This window comes from Rhinopithecus roxellana, chromosome 12, assembly GCF_007565055.1.
Source record: "Rhinopithecus roxellana isolate Shanxi Qingling chromosome 12, ASM756505v1, whole genome shotgun sequence".
Taxonomy (NCBI): domain Eukaryota; kingdom Metazoa; phylum Chordata; class Mammalia; order Primates; family Cercopithecidae; genus Rhinopithecus; species Rhinopithecus roxellana.
In genome coordinates, this window is record NC_044560.1 from 8,568,865 (window position 1) to 8,583,887 (window position 15,023).

The 15,023-nt window shown below is 46.4% G+C and overlaps 1 pseudogene; it reads left to right on the forward strand.

Annotated features, from left to right (window-relative positions):
• The first annotated feature begins 5,159 nt into the window (after window positions 1-5,159).
• Window positions 5,160-5,313, forward strand: LOC115892443 (annotated as a pseudogene).
• Window positions 5,314-15,023: the final 9,710 nt, after the last annotated feature.

The following is a 15,023-nucleotide window of genomic DNA, read 5'->3' on the forward strand; positions in this document are numbered from 1 at the left end:
CTGGGGTAAATATGGAATGCAAAATCTGTTCTTGTAATAATCATCCACTTCTTTTGTGAGTATGAACAAAGACCTGGCAAATCAGTTGTTTTGTGCACTGACCCAGTGTTCTCAGGGCCAAAGAGAAAGTGAAGCCAAAAAAATAGAAATGATGGTTAATAACAGATGCTGGAATTATTCTTCTCACACCCTTGGACTCTGAGACTCCACTGAGCCTGGTGTGGAGTCCAAGAGGGTGGAACAAGGGTGATGTTCTTGGGAAGGGTTGGCCTAGTTGAGAGGCTGGGATCGGGACCCCGGGGAGCTGAGCTTGGTTGCCCGCCCTCGACCTTGATTCTTGGGCCAGAGGCGGTGGAGGGAAGCATCTTCAAGGCCACGTTCTGTCTCTGGAGCATCACCATCTGCTGCAGATGACATTTACTGCTCCTATCCTCATGCTATTCTCTTTGAACCCCTGACTCAGCGAGCCCCAGTCCAAAAAGCAGAATTAGCTATTTTTTGCATCAAGAAAAAAATGTCAGGCAATCGGCTTGCTGAATTCTTTGCTGACCCTGAAACGCTTCCTCTTAGCACTTAACTCCTGTTCTTCCCTTCTTCTCTTTGCTGCCTTCTCTTCTAGACCACTAAATTGCAAGCACCACTATCTTCTCTAGTGAAGATGCTCAAGGGAAGGGCTGTACTCAGCCATAGAGGCTGGCACAGTGCCTGGGGCACGCAAGTTTCTCCGTAAATGTCAGCTCATAGGAGGTGAATTCAAAATCCCATGTCTACCCTAAAATGGACATTTCTCTGGCAGATCTGAGACTGAGGCTATTTGTTCATTCATTTATTCAACGAATATTTATTGAGCACCTACTAGAAACCAGAACTTGTGCTAGGGACTGGAGCTGTAAGGGAAACAAAGTCCCAGGGCCTTGTCCTTATTGAGATTACATTCTTGTACACTGTAATGCAAGTGGTGAGCACAGCTTCCATCTTGTCACAGTGGTGAGCACAACCTCCTTCTCTAACCATTGGACAAAAAATTGCGCTACCCCCTCACCTTGTCTTATTTTATATTTCTTTGTTGCTGATTTTTCAGTCTTTGTGTGCAAAAATGTATCCTCTTTGAGGTTGCTTTATGGTGTTCATTGCTGAATCCCAAGCACCTAGAACCACTTCTAGCACACAGCAGGCGTGTTGGTCTGTTTGGGCTATTATAACAAACTATCATTGACTGAGTGTCTTATAAACAGCAGACATTTACTACTCACAGTTCTGGAGGCTGGCAAGTCCAAGATCATGGTGCCAGCAGATTTGGTGTCTGGCGAATGCCCTATTCCTAGTTCACAGGTGGTGCCTTCTCACTGTGTCCCCACATGGTAGAAGGAGTGGCTAGTGCCCTGTGGTCTCTTTCATAAGCACACTGATCCCAATCCTGAGTTCTCCACTCTCATGCCCTAATCACTTCCCCAAATGCCCGCCTCCTAATACCTTGGAAGTGAAGATTTTAGCATGTGAATATTAGGGATGCAAAAACATTCAGACCATAGCAAAGTGTTCAACAAATACATATCAAATCAATTTATTTAATAAACTCTGCAAACTTCTAGAACTTCCTAGCACAAACCTCCAGGGAATGAGCTGAGAACTCCAGAGATTCATAACTACAAATTACAACTACTCAGGACTTTCCAGTTTACAAAGCAGAGAGGTGCATGGGAAGGAGCCTTCCTCTCTCCAAGCCCTGCATTCCTCCTTGTAAAATGGGAACAATAACACCTACCTTTGGGGCTTGTTGTGAGGATCGGATGAAGTCATGCGTGGGAATTACTCAGCCCAGGACCTGGCAAGCAGTATTTGCTCCATGCCTGGGGGCAGCGCTATTGTTTATTATTTGAACTTCCCAGTTCTGTGTGGACATAATTATTAGCTTGGCCATTTAACTGACAAGGAAAACAGGACTAACGGGGGTATAGTAATTTGCTGAAGGTAGCTCAGGAGGGACTAGAACCCCAGCTATATACACCCATGGGGCTGAATTCCAAACACAATGCCTTATCTACCACCCCAGGGATGCCACCTCTGGAGGGAAAACACAGGGGTTCCTCCCGATTCTTCCAACCTCCGGCTCCACCACCCCATCCTCTCCCACCATTGTGACGTTCTCCATTCTCGGTCTCCCCCACCCATCACCAAGGTTGCAAAAGAGCTCAGAGGATAAGCAAGCTTGAGGGGAGGACTGTGCATTTGGTTAGTAGGAGCGGGAGGAATCCCCTCCCGCCCACCTGCGGCTTCCTGTGATGCTTCCTTCAAGTTCCCCAGAGCCCCCTCTTCTCTCATGCCTTGGGGACCCTCGGCCTGCCAGCCTCTAAGCTGTCAGGGATTCTGATCCAATCAGAAGAGACGGGCCATGAGACCTGTTAGCACAAACAAATCGGGAAATCTTGAAACAGGGAAGTTCTTGAAATTGAACTTCCTAAAAATGATTTTTTTTTTTTTTGAGACGGAGTCTCACTCTGTCGGCCAGGCTGGAGCTCTGTGGTGCAGTCTCAGCTCACTGCAAGCTCTGCCTCCCGGGTTCACGCCATTCTCCTGCCTCAGCCTCCTGAGTACCTGGGACTACAGACTACCGCCACCACACCGGGCTAATTTTTTTTTTTTTTGAGACAGAGTCTCGCTCTGTTGCCCAGGCTGGAGTTCGGTGGCTGGATCTCAGCTCACTGCAAGCTCCGCCGCCCGGGTTTATGCCATTCTCCTGCCTCAGCCTCCCGAGTAGCTGGGACTACAGGCGCCCGCCAACTCGCCCGGCTAATTTTTTGTATTTTTAGTAGAGACGGGGTTTCACCGTGTTAGCCAGGATAGTCTTGATCTCCTGACCTCATGATCCGCCTGTCTCGGCCTCCCAAAGTGCTGGGATTACAGGCTTGAGCCACTGCGCCCAGCCCGGGCTAATTTTTTTGTACTTTTTTTTTTTTTAGCAGAGACGGGGTTTCACCATGTTAGCTAGGATGATCTCGATCTCCTGACCTCGTGATCCGCCTGCCTCGGCCTCCCAACGTGCTGGGATTACACGTGTGAGCTACCACGCCAGGCCAAAAATGATTATGATTTTTTAAAAAACTAGACCAGGTGCGGTGCCTGACACCTATAATCCCAACACTTTGGGAGGCCGAGGCAGGAGGATCACTTGAGACCAGTGTTACCGGAAAGGAGTCCCAATCCAGACCCCAAGAGAGGGTTCTTGGATCTTGTGCAAGAAAGAATTCAGGGCAAGTCCATAGAGTCAAGTGAAAGCAACTTTATTAAGAAAATAAAAGAATAAAAGAATGGCTACTCCATAGGCAGAGCAGTGGTATGTGCTGTGCAACTGAGTGTACTTATAGTTATTTCTTGACCATATGCTAAACAAGGGGTGGATTATTCATGAATTTTCTGGGAAAGGGATGGGGATTTCCAGGAATTGAGCATTCCTTCCCTTTTTAGACCATAAAGGATAACTTCAGAACATTGCCATGGCATTTGTAAACTGTCATGGAGCTGGTGGGAGTGTCTTTTAGCATGCTAATGCATTATAATTAGCATATCATGAGCAGTGAGGACAACCAGAAGTCACTTTCATCACCATTTTGGTTTTGGTGGATTTTGGCCAGTTTCTTTACCACATCCTGTTTTATCAGCAGGGTGTTCGTGACCTGTATCTTGTGCTGACCTCTTATCTCATCCTGTGACTAAGAATGCCTAACCTTCTGGGAATGCAGCCCAGTAGGTCTCAGCCTTATTTTACCCAGCCCCTATTCAAGATGGAGTTGCTCTTGTTCAAATGCCTCTGACACTAGGAGTTCAAGACCAACCTGGGCAACATAGTGAGACACCATCCATACAAAATAAAAAATTTTAAATTAGCTGAGCATGGTGGCATGCCTACAGTCCCAGCCACTGGGGAGGCTGAGGCAGGAGAATTGCTTGAGTCCAGGAGTTTGAGGCTGCAGTTAGCTGTGATGGCACTACTGCACTCCAGCCTGGGTGATAGTGTGTCTAAACAAAACAAAACAAAACAAACACTATAATAGCGTTAGTTGTAATTCATTAAAGATTTCCATGGTGCTGGGTAATGTGAGAGGCAATTTATAAGTGTCCAGCTCTGATAACAACCAGGAAAAGCAGGTAGTATTATTCCTATTTTATAGATGAAAAAGTTGAGGCTCTGGAAAATGAATGATCTTGTGGGCCGGGCTTGGTGGCTCGTGCCTGTAATCCCAGCACTTTGGGAGGCTGAAGCGGGCGGATTACTTGAGGTCAGGAGTTCCAGACCAGCCTGGCCAATATAGTGAAACCCCATCTCTACTAAAAATACAAAAATTAGCTGGATGTGGTGGCACGTGCCTGTAGTCCCAACTACTCAGGAGGCTGAGGCAAGAGAATTGCTTGAACCTGGGAAGTGGAGATTGCAGTGAGCCGAGATCATATCACTGCACTCCAGCCTGGGTGACAGTATCAAGAGGAAAAAAAGAAAGAAAGAAACAAAGAAAGAGAGAGAGAGAAAGAAAAGAAAAGAAAGGAAAAGAAAAGAAAAGAAAAGAAAAAGTAAAGGAAAAGAAAAGAAAAGAAAAGAAAAGATCTTGTCAGGGGTCATGTGGCTACTAAGTAATGAATGCCCAGGATTTTAACCCTGGTCTATCTGCCCTCAAAACTCATGCTCCTTCTGCCTTACAAAAATGATGGGGGGTGCAGGGGAAGTTATGTGGCACCCATCCTAGCGTCACTCTGAAAAAAATTGGAAACATCCTACAAAATACAAAAATTGAGGTTGGTTATGTGATTTATAGTGAGTGTAGTCAGTAGACTATTGCAGTGACTAATAATGATGCAAGGGGCTGGGCATGATGGCTCACGCCTATAATCCTAGCACTTTGGGAGGCCGAGGTGGGTGGATCACCTGAGGTCAGGAGTTTGAAACCAACCTGGCCAACATGGTGAAACCGTCTCTAACAAAAATACAAAAAAAATTAGCCAGGCATAGTAGTGAGCGCCTGCAATCCTAGCTACTCGGGAGGCTGAGGCAGGAGAATTGCTTGAACCTGGGAGGTGGAGTTTGCAGTGAGCCGAGATCGCGCCACTGCACTCCAGCCTGGGTGACAGAGCGAGACTCTCTCTCAAAAAAAACAAAACAAAATACAAGTTTTGTGCTGTGGCAGTATCATAGCTGATGATTATTATCCAAGGCACGATTATGGCTAATTGAAAACTTTGCCCAATACTCCACTGTGACAACTTGTAACATAGTGAGCATTGGCAATTTTTTTTTTTTTTTTTTTTTTTTTTGAGATAGAGTGTTGCTCTTGTTGCCCAGGTTGGAGTACAATGGTACAATCTCGGCTCACTGCAACCTCCATCTCCCGGTTCAAGCGATTCTCCTGTCTCAGCCTCCTGAGCAGCTGAGATTACAGGCACGTGCCACCATGCCTGGCTAATTTTTGTATTTTTGCAGAAATGGAGTTTCACTATGTTGACCAGGCTGGTCTCAAACTCTTGAACTCAAATAATCGGCCTGCCTTGACCTCCCAAAGTGTTGGGATTACAGGCGTGAGCCACTGCACCTGTCCAGATGGCTTTTCTTTAGTACCTCTCTAAACCTGGAGACTCACCTGCTTCTAAGCCGTAGTAACCTTTCCTGCCCAAGCAAACACTGGCTATTATTCTCATCTACTTCTGTGCCTGTCTGCTAATGCCATGCTCCAATCTGGAGCTGCTCTGTTCAGTATGGTAGCCATTGCCACATGTGGATATGTAAATGTCAATTAATTTAAATAAATAAATAATTCAGTGCCTCAGTTCCACTAGTCCTTTTCCAAATGCTCAGTAGTCACATGTAGCTTGTGGTTACTCTGGTAGACAGCAGAGATATAAATATTTCCATCAGAGAAGGAAGTTCTATGAGGCCACAATGTTCTAGCATCTAGGCTGAAGACCGTTTTCAGAATTCTAGCTGAATGAAAGATTCCCCAGTTCCTTGTCATCAGTGGATGGACTGGACATTGACCTTTCCATTCTGAGATTTGACTCTCTCATCCCTTCTCTGCTCTCTGGAAAGCTCAAGGGTCAGGGAAAATCAAGTATGGCCCTTCCCACTAAAAGGTAGGTCTCCCAATTATCGCTTTTTAGAAGAGCTTTACAGAGCAAAGGTTGATCAGACAGGGTGGAACAGTGAGGAAGGTTAATTAGAGTAGTGCTTTTTATTATAAAGATTATTGACAGAAGCCACTTACTGATGTCTACTCTGTGCCAAGCACTCTATTTTATCTCAGTTAATCCTCAAAGAAGTAAAGAAACTTGCCCAATTCCATGAGCCAGAATCCATAGCTCCAGTTAGCAAAGCTCATGCTTTCTCTATTATACTAACTTGCCTCCTGGGAGATTCCAAATCTCATAGAAGGATTCTGATTGGCCCTTCTTGAGTAACAAGCCTATCCCTAGGACCAGCCATATTGGATGAAAAGTTTGGCTGCTATGACTGGTCTGTCCCAGGTCACTGTCCACCACTGTACTGGTAGACAGTGACTCAGGAAACTTACAATCTTGAAGAACAATGGAGGTAAAAGTGTGAACATCAACAATAGCATAAAAAGCACACACAGCTGGGCTTGGTGACTGACGCCTGTAATTTTAGCACTTTGAGAGGTCAAGGCAGGTGGATTGCTGGAGTCCAGGAGACCAACAGGAGATTTGGGTGGGGATGGACTCCAGCAATCCACCTGCCTCGGCCTCCTAAAGTGCTAGGATTACAGGTGTGAGCCACCAAGCCCAGCCTCATGTGCTTTTTATGTGCACTACTGGTTGATGTTCACAATTTTACCTCCATTGTTCTTCAAGATTGTAAATTTCAGGTCCCCTTAGAACCACCTAAGATCAGGCCAGACACGGTGGCTCATGCCTGTAATCCTAACACTTTGGGAGGCCAAGGCGGGCAGATCACGAGGTCAGGAGTTCGAGACCGGCATGACCAACATAGTGAAACCCCCGTCTCTACTAAAAATACAAAAATTACCCGGGCGTGGTGGTAGGCTGCTGTAATCCCAGCTCCTTGGGAGGCTGAAGCAGGAGAATTGCTTGAACTGAGAAGGCAGAGATTGCAGTGAGTCGAGATCATGCCATTGCACTCCAGCCTGGGTGACAAAGCAAGACTGTCTCAAAAAAAAAAAAAAAAAGAACCACCTAAGATCAGAGAAAGGCAGTCACCAAGTAAAAGGATAGGACAGACAGAAACTACTATTAACTGAATTAATTCTGTCGGTATAATTCCCATGGGACCTACCCACATGCTGATCTCATTAGTTGATATGGTTTGGCTGTGTCCTCCCCCAAATCTCATGTTGAATTGTAATCCCCACATGTCAGGGGAGGGACCTGGTGGGAGGTGATTGGATCATGGGAGTAGAATTTCCTCTTGCTGTTCTTGTGATAGTGGATGAATTCTTGTGAGATCTGAGTTTTAAAAGTGTATGGCCCTTTTCCCTTTGTTCTGTCTCTTCTGCCATCATGCAAAGAGGGTCCTTGCTTCCCCTTTGCCTTCTGCCATGATCGTAAGTTTCCTGAGGCCTCCAAGCCGTGATTCCTGTTAAGCCTGCAGAGCTGCGAGTCAATTAAACCCCCTTTCTTCATAAATTACCCAGTCTCAAGTGGTTCTTTACAGCAGTGTGAAAATGGACTAATACATTAATTTTCCAAGTTATCTCAACAAGAACAAGAATAACAATTACTACTACCTTTTATTCAGGGCCTAGGTACTGTGGCATGTGCTTTTTTTTTTTTTTTTTTTTTTCTTGTGAAATAGGGTCTCACTCTGTCACCCCGGCTGGAGTGCAGTGGTACAATTATAGCTCACTACAGCCTCGACCTCCCAGGCACAAACAGTCCTCTCTCCTGAGTAGCTGGCACTACAGGCTCATGCCACCATGCCTGGCTACTTTTTGTATTTTTTGTAGAGATGCAATTTCACCTTGTTGCTCAGGCTGGTCTTCAACTCCTGGAATCCAGAGATCCACCTGCCTCGGCCTCCTAAAGTGCTGGGATTACAGGCGTGAGCCACCGCGCCCGGCCGTATGTGCTTTTTATGTGCACAATTGTTGATGTTCGCACTTGTACCTCCACTGTTCTTCAATAACATAGGGTTTGTTTTCTTGCTTTGGGTAGATAGCAGATCGTGTTTCCTGAACACTCAGACTTGACCTTCTTAGGTTCTCTGTGGCCAGTTTCCCACAGCTGACCCACCTCCTGAGCTACGCTCTAGACTAATTCAAGTCACTCACATATTAAACATCAAATCCTTTTCCCTGAAGCTGAAGCTCTCTCTTTGGGAGTTAAATAAATGAGACATTCACGCACACGATTACTCAAAAAGTTGGGCGCGAAGGGGCCAATTCTTGTTGTTGTTGTTGAGACAGAGTCTCGCTCTGTCAGCCAGGCTGGAGTGCAGTGGCGCAATCTCGGCTCACTGCAAGCTCCGCCTCCTGGGTTGACACTATTCTCCCGCCTCAGCCTCCCCAGTAGCTGGGACGCCTGGCTAATTTTTTGTATTTTCAGTAGAGATGGGGTTTTACCATGTTAGCCAGGATGGTGTCTATCTCCTGACCTCGCGATCTGCCCACCTCAGCCTCCCAAAGTACTGGGATTACAGGTGTGAGCTACTGTGCTCAGTTTTTTTTTTTTTTTTTGAGACTGAGTCTCACTCTGTTACCCAGGCTGGAGTATAGTGGCACGATTTTGGTTCACTGCAACCTCTGCCTCCTGGGTTCAAGCAATTCTCTGCCTCAGTCTCCTGAGGAGCTGGTATTACAGGCGTCCACCACCACGCCCAGCTAATTTTTGTATTTTTGGTAGAGACGGGGTTTCATTATCTTGGCCAGGCTGGTCTTGAACTCCTGACCTCATGATTCACCCGCCTTGGCCTCCCAAAGTGCTAGGATTACAGGTGTGAGCCACCACGCCCAGCCTGGGAATTCTGAAAAAGGACTTAGTCTCCGTTGTCTAGTCTGGGCACTGGACGGTTGACCAGAGACTGAACCGGATGCTTTCGAGAGGGCCCTGGGAACTGAGAGGTCTGCGGTTCAATGGTCAGGGGAGAAGGAGGAATGTTCCTGGGCCTTGGCTTCTCCTTGGATTGAATTCAGTCTACACAAGGGCCGCTTGGGGCCCAAGTTGTCTAAGTAAACACTGATTCCTTGACAAGTTTCCAAAAGCGGGAACAGAGCAACTGTTTGGTTTGAACAAGCTGTGCTCTGTAAACCACCACTTGCATATGACCAGGGCCCCGTGTAAATATTTTAGCTACAGATGGAAAGAACATAACTTTTTTTGAAATCCCATCACTTCACTGCTAGACTTATAATGAATTATGTGTTGTCTCTATTTGCTGTTAAACCTAAAATGAATTATGTGTTATTTCTATTTGTTGGGAGGTCCAGTTCTTTAATTTAATTGTAGGCTGCTTAGATGTGCCTCTGCTGAGACTGCTAGGGTTTGGGGAAAGCCCAGTAAAGACCATGCCACTTTTGGCCGGGTGCAGTGGCTCACGCTTGTAATCCCAGCACTTTGGGAGGCTGACTCAGGCAGATCACCTGAGGTCAGGAGTTCGAGACCAGCCTGGCCAACATGGTGAAACCCTGTCTCTACTAAAAAATACAAAAATTAGCCGGACGTGGTGGTAGGAGCCTTAATCCCAGTTACTTGGGAGGCAGAGGCAGGAGAATCGTTTGAACCCAAGAGGCGGAGGTTGCAGTGAGCTGAGACTGAGCCACTGCATTCAAGCCTGGGGGACAAGAGAGAGACTTCTCTCAAAAAAAAAAAAAAAAAAAAAAGGAACATGCCACTTTTTCCTGCTCGAATTTGGCACAAAATGAAGGGAAGACACAGGAACCAAGCAGGCGGGGATGGCAATATCACTTGATTTCCAGTGAACTGATTTTGGAGACATTTGATTTGTTTTAGGTATATGGCTAAAGAGCTGCTTTTTCTTCCTCCTCCTCTTCTTCCTTTCCCCCTCCTCCTCCTCCTCCTCCTCCTCCTCCTCCTCCTCCTTCTTCTTCTTCTTCTTTTCTTCTTCTTTTTCTTTTTCTTCTTCTTTTTTTTTTTTTTTGAGACAGGGTCTGGCTCTGCTGCCCAAGCTGGAGTGCAGTGGTGTGATAATGACACACTGCAGCCTTGACCTCCCAGGCTCAACAATCCTCCCATCTCAGCCTCCCAAGTAGCTTGGACCACAAGCACATGCCACCATGCCCAGCTAATTTTAAAAATTATTCTTGGTAGAGATGGTGTATTAGTTTGTTCTTGCATTGCTATAAAGAACTACTGGGCTGGGCGTGGTGGCTCACACATGTAATTCCAGCACTTTGGGAGGCCGAGGCAGGTGGATCACCTGAGGTCAGGAGTTCGAGACCAGCCTGACCAATATGGTGAAACCTCGTCTCTACTAAAAATACAAAAATTAGCCAGATGGGCACGTGTAGTCCCAGCTACTTGGGAGGCTGAGACAGGAGAATTGCTTGAACTCAGGAAGCGGAGGTTGCAGTGAGCTGAGATCGTGCCACTGCACTCCAGCCTGGGCGACAGAGCGACACTCCATCTCAAAAAAAAAAAAAAAAGAACTACCCGAGACTGGGTAACTTATTTTTTTTAAAGTTTGTTTGTTTGTTTGTTTGTTTTTGAGAGGAATCTCACTCTGTCACCCAGGCTGGAGTGCAGTGGCATGATCTTGGCTCGCTGCAGCCTCAGCTTTCCAGGTTCAAGAGATTATCCTGTCTCAGCCTCTCGAGTAACTGGGACTACAGGTGCGCACTGACACACCTGGCTAATTTTTGTATTTTTAGTAGAGATGGGGTTTTACCATGTTGGCCAGGCTTGGTCTCGAACTCCTGGCCTCAAGTGATCCACCCGCCTCGGCCTCCCAAAGTGTTGAGATTACAGACATGAGCCACTGTGCCCGGCCTTAAGAGGTTTAATTGGCTCATGGTTCCACAGGCTGACCAGGAAGCATGGCTGAGGAGGCCTCAGGAAACTTAGGATCATGGCAGAAGGTGAGGGGAAGCAGGCAAGTCTTACATGGCTGGAGTAGGAGGAAGAGGGCAAAGTGGGAGGTGCTACACACCTTTTAAACAACCAGATCTCCTGAGAACTCACTCACTATCACGAGAACAACAATGGGGAACTTCACCCCCAGGAGCCACTCATCCCCCCAAAACACCAGGCCCCTCCTCCAACACTGGGGATTACAGTTCCACATGAGATTTGGGTGGGGACACAAATCCAAACCATATCAGGTGGGGTCTCACTATGTTGCCCAGGCTGGTCTTGAACTCTTGGGATCAAACAATCCCCCCCAAGGTGCTGAGATTACAGCCACTGCATCCGGTCAACTAAGGAGCTTCGAATTCCTCACCCTAGAGGCAGACTTAGCCACCCTGTTTGAATGCTTAGTGCTTTACTACCCAGCACTGAAGTGGGCAGACCCGTGCCTCAGAGGTAGAGCCTGGCCCTGTAGGACTTAAGGCATGGAGGAACAGAAGAGAAGGTGTGTTGGCAAAAAGAACAGAAAGAAGGGACTAAGTGGAGCATGCCCAGTTCCTTCTCCCACACCCACTGGAGTGTTATTCTTCCTCCCAGGGGAAACAGTAAGGAAGGGGACCAAGAGCAGCTAAGATGTTACTCTGATGGACTTCCTGCCACATGGAAACTTGAAGCCAGAACAAAGGAAGTTTGCCACCAACAGACACCTTGATGAAGAATGATGCAAAGGAGAGGCCTGGACAAGGAACCCAGACACAGCCTCTTGGCAAAGAAGATGACAACTGCTTGAATCAGAAAGCAGAACGAGGCTGGGTGCGGTGGCTCACATCTGTAATCCCAACATGTTGGGAGGCCAAAGGTTTGCTTGAGGCCAATAATTAAACATCAGCCTGGGCAACATAGCAAGACCTCATCTCTACAAAAAATAAAAATATAGCTGGGCGTGGTAGTGCACAGCTGTAGTCCTATCTACTTGGGAGGCTGAGGTGGGAGGAGTGCTTGAGCCCAGGAGGTCAAGGCTGCAGAGTGAGCTATGATTGGACCACTACACTCTATCCAAGAAGAACTTGACCTTGAAAAGGAAGTTTGCCTTCAGGAATAGTTCCAAAACTGGTAATACATAGACCCTGTATTAATCAGTTCTCACACTGCTAATAAAGACATACCCAAGGCTGGATAATTTATAAAGGAAAGAGGTTGGATTGACTCACAGTTCCACATGGCTGAGGAGGCCCCACAATCATGGCAGAAGAACAAGGGACGTCTTACATGGTGGTAGGCAAGAGAGAGAACTTGTGCAGGGAAACTTCCCTTTATAAAACTCATGAGACGTATTCAGATCTCTTGAGACTTATTCACTATCATGAGAACAGCCCAGGAAAGACCTGCCCCATGATTCAATTACCTCCCACCAGGTCCTTCCCAAGACACATGGAAATTGTGGGAGCTAGAATTCAAGATGAGATTTGGGTGGGGACACAGCCAAACCATATCAGACCTCTTTATAGGTAGGAAGACAGACTTTGAGAGTATTGCCTCCAGGTCCAATCACCACAATTGACATTATTTGCCTTTGCCAAGAACACTCCCCTCCCTGTCCAACCGTGCCTCCCTTTGTGATTGAGGCAGACCAGGCTGTGCCCCAGTCAGGTGGAAATTAGCATCATGAATTTCAAACCTGATTATGTATGTTTCCTCTCTGGTTATGTGGCAGGATGGATTTTTCTGGTGCCTCTACCCTCTCTGCACCTTCCAATTCACAAACCTGGAAGGAGATGAGAGGGCAGATCTTTTACCATTTAACATTTTAACATACAATTAACATCATAATTCCCCAAAGATCTACAAGAACTTATTCATATTACTAAGATGGAAGTACATCTCTTTAGCCTCAATCACAAAGGCTGAGGTTGTAGTTGGATGGAGCCAGAGACTCTGGAGGAGGGTGGGGGGTTAGAAAATGAAAGAGGGACTGGGCAAGGTGACTCATGCTTGTAATCCCAGCACTTTGGGAGGCCAAGGTGGGAGGATTGGGCACCTGTAATCCCAGCAGAAGGCCGAGACGGGCAGATTGCTTGAGCCTAGGAGTTTGAGACCAGCCTAAGCAACATAGCAAAACCCCATTTCTATAAAAAAAATAAAGAAATTAACCGGGAGTCCAGGCACGGTGGCTCACACCTGTAATCCCAGCGCTTTGGGAGGCTGAAGCGGGTGGATCACTTGAGGTCAGGAGTTTGAGACCAGCCTGCCCAACCTGGTGAAACCCCATCTCTACTAAAAATACAAAAATTGATTACACTTGTAATCCTAGCACTTTGGGAGGCCAAGGTGGGAGGACTGGGCACCTGTAATCCCAGCTACTCGGGAGGCTGAGGCAGGAGAATCACTTGAACCTGGGAGGCAGAGGTTGCAGTGAGCCGAGATCACGCCATTGCTGTAATAAGATGGGAACCTTCCTAGAAGTGGAGGCTGCCTGTTTGCCTTTCTGGAGGTTGCTGGGAGTAAGGGCAGGGTTTTTCCTGAATAGCCTAATCATCTTCAGTCACTGCTGACCTCTCTACTGCATTCCGCTTTCCTCCTTGATTTCTGCCTTAGTCTGTTTGGGCTGCTAGAACAGAGTATCATAGACTGGGTGGCTTATAATAGAAAGTGTTTCTCACAATTCTGGATGCTGGGAAGTTGAAGACCAAAGTACCAACAGATTCAGGAACACCGCTCTGGTAGGAACTGAACAGGAGGAAGGCAATCAAGGCAGAAAGTATAGGTAAGAAGTTTTTCCAACAGTTCAATTAAGAGTTGATGAGGCTGGGTGCAGTGGCTTATGCCTTTAATGCCAGCACTTTGGGAGGTCGAGATGGGAGGATTGCTTTAGTGCAGGAGTCTGAGACTAGCCTGGGCAACATAGTCAGACCCATCTCAAAACAAAAAAAAAGAAAAGAAAAGAAAATGAGTTGATGAGTAGGAGGATTGAAAATAGAAACGAGGAAGCAGATGAGAGAAAGACCCTGGCAGAGAAAGAACGCACAAGGCTGGTCATTGCTATAGTCTGAATGTTTATTTCATCCCAAAATGTCTGGTGAGCACCCACTTTCTGATTCATAGAGGGCACCTTCTCACTGTGTCTTTACATGGTTGAGGGGATGAGGAGTTTCTCTGGGGGCTCTTTTATAAGCGTACAGTTCCCATTCATGAGCGCCCCCACCCTCATGATCTAATCACCTCCCAAACGCTCTACCTCCTAATACCATCACCTTGGGGATGAGGATTTCAATATATTAATTTGGGGATGATGTAAACATTCAGACTATAGCAATGACCAGCCTTGTGCATTCTTTCTCTGCAAGGTCTTTCTTTCATCTGCTTCCTCGTTTTTATTTTCAATGCTCCTGCTTATCAACTCTTTTTGTTTTCTTTTCTTTTTTTTTGAGATGGGGTCTTGCTGTGTTGCCCAGACTGGTCTCAAACTCCTGGGATCAAGCAGTCCTCCCAACTTGGCCTCCCAAAGTGCTGGGATTACAAGTGTAAGCCACTGTGCGCTGCCTCATCAACTCTTGGATTGAACTGTTGGAAAAACTTTTAACCTAGACTTCCTGCCTTGATTGCCCTCCATCTCTACTTACTGTTCAGTTCCTACCAGAGTGATGTTTCTGACAAAACCGATCTAATCTACTTAAGGCCCTCTGCTGCTCAAGTCTTTGCTCATTGTCCATTGTCTATAAAATGAAATCCAAGATTCAAGAGTCTTAGGCAAGCTTGCAGTTTATCTTCCACTATGATTGTTCATACATCCTATACACTGAGACAAGTGCAGCTAAGCAAGTATAGAATGTTGGGTTAGAAGGAAAGAGTTTTGGGTAAACTGAATAAATGGGCCAGTTTTGCAGGAAATTGGTGGAAAGGAGAAGTAATTTGGTATTTCTAATATTTATTGGGTCTTCCTAAAGGGAATGGACAAGTGATTTATGGAACCACTACTTATGATA